This window comes from Miscanthus floridulus, chromosome 17 (assembly GCF_019320115.1).
Source record: "Miscanthus floridulus cultivar M001 chromosome 17, ASM1932011v1, whole genome shotgun sequence".
NCBI lineage: Eukaryota > Viridiplantae > Streptophyta > Magnoliopsida > Poales > Poaceae > Miscanthus > Miscanthus floridulus.
Genome location: NC_089596.1, coordinates 20968021 through 20977185, shown reverse-complemented (window position 1 = coordinate 20977185; position 9165 = coordinate 20968021). Strand labels below are relative to the sequence as shown.

Sequence of the window (9165 nt, the reverse complement as noted above, 5' to 3'; positions counted from 1 at the left end):
AACTTCCTACACGTTTCGGGCTGCCTGGTTGGGTTCCAAAATTTGCTCACCCAAAATTGCGCCAAAATCAGAGCATACCTAGAAATTTGTCTATCAATTGATTTAGTACCAAAAAACACATAGTAAGTTTCTAAAACTTTTTAAAGCTCAAGAGGGAAAAAGATATTGGCTATCATATTTTGGCACTAAACCAAATATGCCTTGACTTTTTTGCCACGATTTTTTGACCTCATTTTGGTCAGCCCTAATTTTGGCTTGCCATGATTTTAGCATGCCATGGTTTTTGCTAAGCTGGTTTTGGAACCTATACCCAACCAAACAAGCTCTTCATTTGGTCAGCCTCGGACAGTCCTAGGTTACAACACCAATAGCCAGGCACATACACATTGGGTACTCAAATTGCAGAAACACTTTTTTAGAGCAAGTGCACCCCTAATGTCAGAGCCAGATCTGAATACTGATGACAAAGCACAAACATCAATATTGCTATAGAATTCTAACAGATACCCATTAATGTACACATCATTATCCATAGAACAAAGATAAACTTGTGTAGGCTCATTGCAAGTTGGAACAAGCAATGCCACCACACTAAACCACGCATGCGAGCTCTAGTTCACCATAGGATACACAAAGACATAACACAGTAATACTTGCTACACATCTCAGTTTATACTTGATATAATTGATTATGTAGTTTCCATTCCATTTCATCTTCTACTGGGAGGGGATAGGCTGCATCTCTGGTGCTGGGGCAACGTCAGCCATGGGGTAAGCGAACACCCGGGCGAGCCGGGCACAAGCGGGAGATAGGTGGCCACAGTGTTCCCGCGCTTGGCACCGTCAAGAACCACTGAATTGTACCTGGCTGAGAGCTGTGCGGCTGTGGGGAGGACAACCCTGCTGACTAAAGGCACCAGTGGGAGGCGGTTAAGGGCCACCCAAGCCTCAGCTGCACGGCGCTTAGCCACGGGCTCATAGCGGGTGTAGAGCTCCCGGGCCTTTGGCTCCGCGCGGGCAATGGCTGACTTGGCAAGACCTGTGGTCGTGCCCACCAGGCCGGCCTGGCGAACCTCCTTTGCAGCCGAGCGGGCAAGGGTTGGGGCTTCCTTCACCTCTGGAGGGACACGGCGGTCAATCTCCTCAACAGACTCACCAACCTGCAAGTGGGGGACAACATGCAAATCAGCAATCCCATGTTTGTTCAGTAACACAAATCGGATGTCAAAACAGTGCAAGAAATTGACATAGTGACTTGAATATGTAGTGCGTATACAATATAAGGGATAATAACTAATGAAATGTCCAGAGCCAAAAGTGGGTGCTTGTGATTCTACAAGTAATAAGCCTCGAATCTTGGCTAAACACATTTTGTTAGGTTGATCAATCATGCTTCTGCCCTGCGAAATCCCAATTTGCTACCATGATACCAATTCCTTACAATTAAACCCTTTGAGACACAGTATATGTGACAACAAGAACATATTTCTAGCAACAGGTCAATAATATCATCAAGAACAACTAATCCGAACCCTTAACTACAAGGCTAAATTCACATGATTTCAATTCTAGAAAATTGACAAATCCCATCCTGGAAACCTAAGCCTGCGAATTTCATTTCATCGAACTCAAGTCTAATTTGTAGCACAATTTCAACATACGAAGAGGAAAACCAAATCAGACTAGAGACCCTCCTCTTTACCTTGCGGTCGATGAACTTGAGGAGGTCAAGCGGGACGGCGTGGAACCGGTCGTACACCGGGCCGGCGACGGCCTTGACGGTGCCCTCGACATGGTCAACGCCGGGGCGGAGCAGGACCGCGCCCTGCTTGGCGTACGCGTAGGCCGCAGCCGCCAGCACCAGCGCCTGCGCCGCCGCCTGCTGCACAAACTCGAGGTACCGCAACCTCTCCTCCTCCTAAAATATGGTTTGAGCGAGGAGAGCGGTCCAGTGCTAGACGTGGCCATGGACGATATCTATTCTTGTGTGATATAAGTAAGAATATGGTTTTCTGTGTGATCTTTTATGCTGCCCCACCTAAAATTTTGAATGAGCTCCACCACTGCGATCAACAGTGAACACATCTCTGTAGCTACTTAACTGTGTTGCTGGTTGTAACATTTAGGCCAATGAACATTTTCACAAATAAATCAAACAACATGTGGACAAATTGAAGCAAATAAACAATAATATTGTTCACTGTTAAAATATGATGACTCTTACAACCAAATTCACATAGCATTAGATGGACCAAGGACACACACAAATTTTAAAAGCTTAAGGAATAAAACATAGTCTGCAGTGCAACTAAAACTTGACTCACAAAAGAAGGCTACTACCCAGAGCAGCTATTACACTAATGACTTAGAGATAAATCTAGCATCCACATTTTATCAATTTATTTAGCCATATCTCCCGATGACCATCAGCCGTCAAATGATATTTAGGTCTTTGGGAAGAACACCAACATGCACCTATAAGGAATTGAACAATATGTTAATGTAGACAGCAAAAAGTGACAGGGGCGGCGTCGGCACACAAAGCAAGCCGAGAGACACCGCGTGGAGCAAATCCCGAGCTCTCTCCGGGCTTAGGAGGACACCAGACCGGATGGTCGTGACTTAGGGCGTGCCGGTCAATTTAACCCTGCAATTGACAAGAAGACAAGATCGATCAGTAATTTAAGGTGGAACATGCCAGTGTTTGTCCAGATAGTTCCAAATATGCGGCCAAGTGGCCAACAAGATAAGGCTATCGATTAGAGAGTCGATATCCAGCGTGTTCATGATGCATGATGAGTAAAACAAGCATATCAACAATTATCAGCTATTCAAAAGTGTAGATCTAGATAGTCAATGATCATGAAAACATGCGAAAGATGTAAAAAGATAGGCGTGAAGGCATTCATATTAACCGAGAAACATACTAGCTTTTAACCAAGATATTTTTTTTTCTCGAACGTGCCATTGGCACGGTATTCATTAAGCAGAAGAGAGTTTTACAAATTAAAGCTGGGACGGTAATTTTTTTATTACCGAGCCAAACACTGACATAGATCACACAGTTGTGATTTACAAAAGGAAATACTTAGCGACCAAGAGAAGGATCAAACATAGGGACAAAACCCAGGCGACCCTGAGCTCAGCGGCTAGTGCTCGAAGCCAGTGAGGTTCAGCTCCATGGCAACCGGATCGAAGTCTGGAGCGAAGATATGAACAAGTAAAAGCATGTAAGTAGCAGTTGATGGACGCAGGAATATTCGACGGCTCTCTCTATAGGACAGGAATGAGGTCAGTGATGCGTTAGTAGGTTCACGGGAGAAAATATCATATTATCATGCCCGTGTAGTTTCGGTGTTCTAAGGTAGTCTTGATAGCCTGCCTTCTCTGCGGAAGTTCAAGCATTTGCGTGTTTTGGACTTAGAAGACTGTACGGGACTACAAGCCCACCATCTGACACATCTAGGCAGGTTATTTGCATTGAGGTACTTGAACTTTCGTAACACATGGATAGATGAGCTTCCTGAAGAAATTGGAGGGCTACAATATTTACAAATGCTAGATGTAAGGGATACTCATATAAAAGAGGTGCCATCCAGTGTTGATCGCCTTGCACGGTTGGTCACTGTATTATGTGATCCCGATGTGCAGCTGCCAGGTGGATTTGGTAAGAACATGGAAGCATTGGAGCGGTTAGGGTGCATCAATGTTTGCATTCAGTCACCTAGCTTTGCACAGGAGCTTGGCCAGCTAAGAAATCTACTGACACTGGAGGTAATGATCGATGATGAGGTAATGATTGATGTGTGGAGACACCGGAGGTAATGATCGATGATGAGGTAATGATTGATGATGAGGTTAGTGAAGATCTGGTGTCATCTCTGTGTACACTTGGTACGGGATGCCTAAATTCTTTGGTTATATCCTGCAATGAACAACATATAAAATTGGTGAAGGAGCCATGGAGCCCTACCCCCCTCAGCCTCAAGATAATTAAAATCTGTCAGATTGAGGTCCCAAGGATCCCTAGATGGATTGGTTCACTTGATAACCTCCAGGAATTGACTCTCTGTGTTGAGCATCTCGGGGCAGCAGACTTTGGTTTGCTCGGAAGTTTAAATGCTCTTTCCGTCCTCCATCTCCGGGTAAACGTCGAAGTTGCTGACAGCTCATCCTCCTCTCAAGATCAACGGCTCAAATGGATTCCATCCTTGAGAAGGTTCAGAAAACTGTGCGATTGGGTTGTTGTTCGAAGCTAGGGCCATGCCAAAGCTGCAAGAGCTCTATCTCGAGTTTGATGGAGGCAAAATGGTGTCACTCACCGAAGGAGAGTTTGATTTCGGCATCCAGCATCTACCCTGTCTTGCTCTCGTAAGAAGTTGCTTTGGTTACTCCAATGAGGCACGCGGCATTAGGGAGTATGGGCCGGAGCACCCCGCATGGGATGCCCTTAAGAAAGCGGTTAGCTCCAATCCCAAGCTGTGTTATGGGCGGGACTACTGTTTCTACTAATGACACCAGAGCAGAAATGCAGGCTACAAACGCCAGGACCAGCAACCATCATGTATGGAGAAGGCCTTTTCCACTCCTACTCCATTCTAACTAAATAATTTGCATATTTGTATCACGATGTATGAACTTATTTATGTTTACTTGATATAATAATAGTTCTTCCATATTGCTGTTGCTTTATGTTGTACACGCTTTAGCCAACCCGAATTGTCGACGTATTCCTTTCTACGGCATTTGCCATGAAACGGATATGACGCCCAGCCCCCAGAGTAGTACGAAGCAGAATTATATTTTATATAACCATTCACCCCAGAGTACGTTGTCGTCGGCCTTGACGAGACGAGGGTGTTCTCAAGTTTCTGATGCTTGGTTTTAGCAAAGCCTTGAACTGAAGAAATCAAGAAATCAATGTTGCCTCTTGGTGCACTCTGTAGCCGCCATCTTGATTTGTCACCGCCTCTGCACAACCTCCGATTTCTTTGTCTGATCCACTGCGCGGCCAAGCTACTCGTCGATCCGCCGGAACTCCGCTCCTCAAACCCCAATGTACAGTGCTGTGCCTACGTAGTACGTACACCATGGGCGCAATTTTCTCTGCTACATACAGTGCTGGTGCCGAGTTGGGGAGGACCAACCGGCCGGCCAGCTCTGCTGAGAAGCATTGCACTCCATCCAGAGAGTATCGATCTTCTCTGGCAATTAGCGGTGCGAAGGCAGATGTCATCTCACATCTGAGGAGCTTTAGTGTTGTACAGCGGAGAGGCCAAGGTACACCTGTGGGAAGGATTCTTGTCTAGGCAGCAGGTTGTTGTCGACATTCATCTAGATCAGGGTGCTCTTGCTGAAATTTATTTCCAGGCTGGTGGCCAAGGCAAACCCATCCAGGATCTGTTTCAGCTTGCAAGTGTCCTGTTGATGTAGCCTGCAGGTGTCCTGTTCTGCAGCACGGAGGATGAGGAGGGGTGTCAATCACAGCACTGAAAATCCCATGATGAACTTAGTGATAGTAGTGAGTCACCAATTTGACATCACGACACCTCGAATGATCTCTCAGTGGTATTGTATCTTCCAAATTAGAAATGTCTATGTTCATTTTGGTGACAAAAGCTTTCAAATTCCTGGCCGATCTACCAGGATTCAGAAATCGGGACTAAATGGCAGGCCGTGTCTTGTCAGCTTGTTTGGAGGGCCATCCTGGAGCATGCTTTCCTTCCATCCTTGTCTGGCTTCAAACAATTTAACGTGGGGTAGGTGAATGAGTTGTCACTTGGCAGTGCATTTTCTCATCCTTAATTATGTTGTTCATTCATGATTTATTACTTGTTCTTCTTTGGTATATATTGTAGTAAAAACGTAACTGCCAATGATCTTAGCAAGTATATCATAATTAAACTTTTTGTCAACTTAAGAGCATGTGCGTCCATGGTGAGTTATTATATGATATAAAATGTCATTACACCTAACATTTCTGTTCATTGTAGTTGCTTCCAGCTGGCATGCTCTGTACAGAATCTTTTGGAGTTGATATTCGGGACCAAAATGTAGGCCTTCAATTTTTTTTCGAAAGGACGGCAAAAGCTTTGCCGTGATTTCTATTAGACGATGAAAGAAAAAAGGCAAATGCCCACCCAGTTTTTTGAGTGGAAACTGGGTCCAAAAAACCATACAACTTAGGAGAGTGTTACCACTCGTCCCCCAGCAACTTTTGAACAACTGTCACAACTCACGCTTTGTAGCTTGGTCGCATCTACTCAAACTACCAACACCCACCCAACTAAGACACCTCAACTAGAGAAATACAACTTGGAGAACCGTAGGCAGCACCGAGCACCAACACCGAGCACTGTCACTGTAGGAGAAGCGCCATGACTGACGACAAGAGGTTCACAGCGGGATCTGGATCGCCTAGCAAAGCCTTCAAGAAGGAAACGACGCCAGGAGCGTCGACAAGCTAGCCCGACGAGGGAAGGTTTTCACCTGCGACATCCAACGCGGTAGGAAGAGAGGTCGTAAAGGACGCCTCCAAAGAGGGCACGGCATCCGCAGATGTCGTCGTCCAAGCTTTCGCCCCGACCTCATGCTTCTTCCATATCCGCCGCCGCCGGAGTCCCACAGAGGTAGCCTGACCCGAGGAACCAGCCCGGGCAAGGGAAAGGCAGGTGACGGGGAGAAGAGGGTCGGGATCAGAAGAAGCCCCAGTCGCCCATCCCACCACCGTCCCAGCCCCTGCCAAGCGGTCCTAGCGTCAAAACTCGCCGCGCAGAGCCTTCAGCAGCCCCATTACGAACTTCCGCCATCAGCACGCCGGATCTAGCAGAGGAAACGCCAGCCCCGACCAAGGAGGCCAAGGCCGACTGCCATCACTACATCCGTTCCCAGCCCCACCAAACCCAAAGGGTGCCGCGGCGGGCCGCCGCCCCCAATGTCGGTGAAGGCCAGAGAGCACCTCCTCCGCAGATCCAGGGCGGAGAGTGTCGGCTCCGTCCACCCTGGACCGGGTGAGCCGCCAGTCGAGTTCCCCCGAAGAGCACGCCGAGGAGCCCCCCGGGAGAGACGCGACAACAGAACCTGGCTAGGGAGACAGATCCGGGCAGGGGAGGGAGGGGTCCGCCCGCCCTGGTGCCAGAAGCGCCGCCGGCCAAGGTTCCCCTCGAAGAATCGCACCGGAACCCAACGGACCAGCCCGAAACGCGCCAGCACCACCCCCACGCCGCCGGAGCCGGATCTAGCCGGCGGGGGACTAGATCCACCCACAGAGAGGCCGGATCTGGGCCGCCAGCCATCACCAAGAGAAGCACGACGACGCTGCAGGTTATCACCGGGAGAGGGAGAAGGATGGAGAGGGAGAGGAAGAGGGATGGAGAGGGAGAGGGAGGGAGACACCTGGCCACCGCCGTCCTTGCCCTCCACCGGAGTTCCGGCGGCGAGCTCTGGCGGCGGCCGAGACAGGCAGGATGTAGGGAGGGGCCTCTAGGTGGGGGCGACGGCGCCGCCCGAGTCGCCCTCGGGGGAGAGCGACGCGGGGGGAGGTGGAAATGTCACTTGGATATAATAGGCCTTCAATTTTAAATCAACATTTGCATGTTGGAATACCCTGTCGTTGTCAGAGCATCATAGAGCAAACACTACTGGAAACTCGAATTGTTCTGTGGGTGTTTAATTTTTCTGTGCGTTTTTTTCGGTACACAGAAAAATTTCGGTTTCAAAATATCCCGACAGAAAAATACGAAAACCCACATAAAAATCAAAATCAGCACTCACAGAAAAATACAAATTATTCTGTCGGTTCTTTAAAAACGCACAGAAAAATATATACACGCACACAAAAAATATTATTATTCTGTCGGTTATTTTAAAACGCCCAGAAAAAAACGTACACACACACAGAAAAAACCAAGAAGTCCTTAACCTAACCCGCCGCGGACTCGCCCGCTCCGCTCCCCTCTCTCCCCTTCTTCCCCGCCGCACCCTCCCCTCCCCTCCCCAGCCCCCCACACTCCCCTCCCCTCCTCCCGCACCCGCACCCGCCCATCCTCCGCCGGATCCCGCCCCTCCCCTCCCCCCTTCTTCCTCGGCGCGGCCGGTGCCGCCCCCTCCCTCTCCCCCCCTCCCCTACCTTCTTCCCGAGATCCGGCGCGGCCCCTCCCCTCCCGCTCCCCACTGGCGAGATCCGGCGGCCGGTGCCGCCCCCTCCCTCTCCCCCCCTCCCCTACCTTCTTCCTCGGCGCGGCCCCTCCCCTCCTGCTCCCCACCGGCGAGATCCGACGACCGCCCCCCCCCCCCTCCCCTACCTTCTTCCCCGGCGCGGCCCCTCCTCCTCCTCCTCCACTTCCCCTTCCCTACCCCTGGATTTCCGTGCATGAGTACCACTTGCCTCTTCCAAACCCTACCTCCCTGCCCGTCGCGGATCTGGCGGTGCGGGCTGCGGGGGGAGTGAGTGGTGCTCCCATCGAGGGTGCCATGGCCTGCTTGGGGAGCCTCCGTGGATCTGGGCGACATCAAGGTGTCCCCCGCTCTTTGCCCCATCTCCTCAGATCGGCTTCCCGTACAGGCGGAGAGGTCGAGCACGGCGTCAGGCGCTCGTGGTGACGAGGCGGCCTTCTCCATCTGTATCGCCATGGGCCGCTCAGCATCTTCGATAAGCTCGGCAGGCTCGCCAAGCCATGCATCCTCGCTCTCACGGTGAGTGCCCCCCTCTCCCTCCTCGCCTCACTTCTCAATTAGGAGCTTGCTTTTCAACCAATTGTCCTAGGATCTCCATCTTGTTTTTTACTTTCTGCAGATTTTCTTATGTATAACAGCTAAATAAATGTTTCATGTGTGGTGCAGATTTTCTTATGTATAGTACCTTTACGTTGTGGGAGGGTTATGTGGCTGGAGGAGGCTTGTTGAATGCTGCTCCATGAGGTTATGAGTTCGGTAACAGCAGGTAGCAACATTTAAGACTTCTGAAGAGTCCAGGGCTCTCTTCAGTCCTACTTTTCTTAAAAAATATACAGCATATATATTTTTTTATTTGAAACTACATATGTTCTTACAAATCACAAGTCAAAATGTCACATTTAGAACTGTGTTGATGTCCTATCATCTACGTTTGTAATTGAGGTAATTGTTCTTTAAAATTGCTTTATTAATTACAGTAGTATGTGGAGT

General features: G+C 49.2%; 1 pseudogene; it reads right to left on the bottom strand.

Annotated features, from left to right (window-relative positions):
* Positions 1-483: 483 nt before the first annotated feature.
* Positions 484-8631, bottom strand: LOC136515377 (REF/SRPP-like protein OsI_017815; annotated as a pseudogene).
* Positions 8632-9165: the final 534 nt, after the last annotated feature.